Consider the following 1,031-nt stretch of genomic DNA (forward strand, 5'->3'; position numbering starts at 1 on the left):
CGCTCATCCCGGTGGTAATGCGGTTCCACCCCTCCGCGTCACGGAACCGCAGCCAATCCCGCCGGTACCGGGTGTCCGACTCCTCCCGGGAGCAGCGGAGAGGGGGAGCCCGCAGAAGCCTGTCCCCCAAAAGTGGGGTGAGGGGCTGCAGCATCGCAGGGGGCAAGGTCGAGTTCAGGGTCAAGGTCATCGTTGTTACCCTCCCCCCGCCATACCCTTCATCCCCTCCATCATCATCATCAACAGAGGCTGGAGTCGGGCTGGATGGTCCTGGAGGGGGGAACCCCCACTTAGGGGGTCACTGGGGAGGGGGTGCAGAGATTTGCCAGAAGAAGGGGGGGATTCAGCCCCTCTGCACCCCACGAATGTCCCGTGGGTCACACCCGGGCTCAGTCTGTGGGAAGAGTCATGGATTGGGATGGGGGGCACCCTGAGCCCACGGCGGGGGGCTGCACGGGCATGTCCAGGCCCAGGGAGCTGACAGACCAGTGAGGGGAAGGCTGAGGGCCCAGACTGTCAGTCTGTCCCACCACGGGGTGGGGCCGGGCTGGCCAAGTCCTTCGCGCACAGATGGAAGGCGGAGGTGGCAAACTCCGACCGGGATAAGGCAAAGTGGTGCGGGGGGTGCAGACCCCGCTGCCAGGGTTGGGGGGCTTCCAGCACCAGGAACGGGAGCTCCACGTCCTGCTCCAGCTGGGCTGGAGGCTGTGGAGCCCACGGAGCTGCTGGTGGGGGAGCTGCAGAAACCTGCCTGGTGTGGGGGCCCATCCCTGGGCTCAGGGCTCCGGACAGGGAGCTGCAGGTGTCCAGGGGATGTAGAGGTGCAGCCCTTGGCTCCCACAGGGCTGAGCAGGGGGCTACAGACATTTGTGGGGTGCAGGGGCCCAGCCCTGGGCTCCTGGGGGTTCATAGGGCATGGGGGCCCAGCCCTGGGCTCCTGGGGCAGAGGTCCGTAGGGCAAGGGGCCCATCCCTGGGCTCCTGGGGGTCCATAGGGCATGGGGGTCCATCCCTGGGCTCCTGGGGGTCCAG

The sequence above is a fragment of the Geospiza fortis genome, unplaced genomic scaffold (genome assembly GCF_000277835.1).
Source record: "Geospiza fortis unplaced genomic scaffold, GeoFor_1.0 scaffold1695, whole genome shotgun sequence".
NCBI lineage: Eukaryota > Metazoa > Chordata > Aves > Passeriformes > Thraupidae > Geospiza > Geospiza fortis.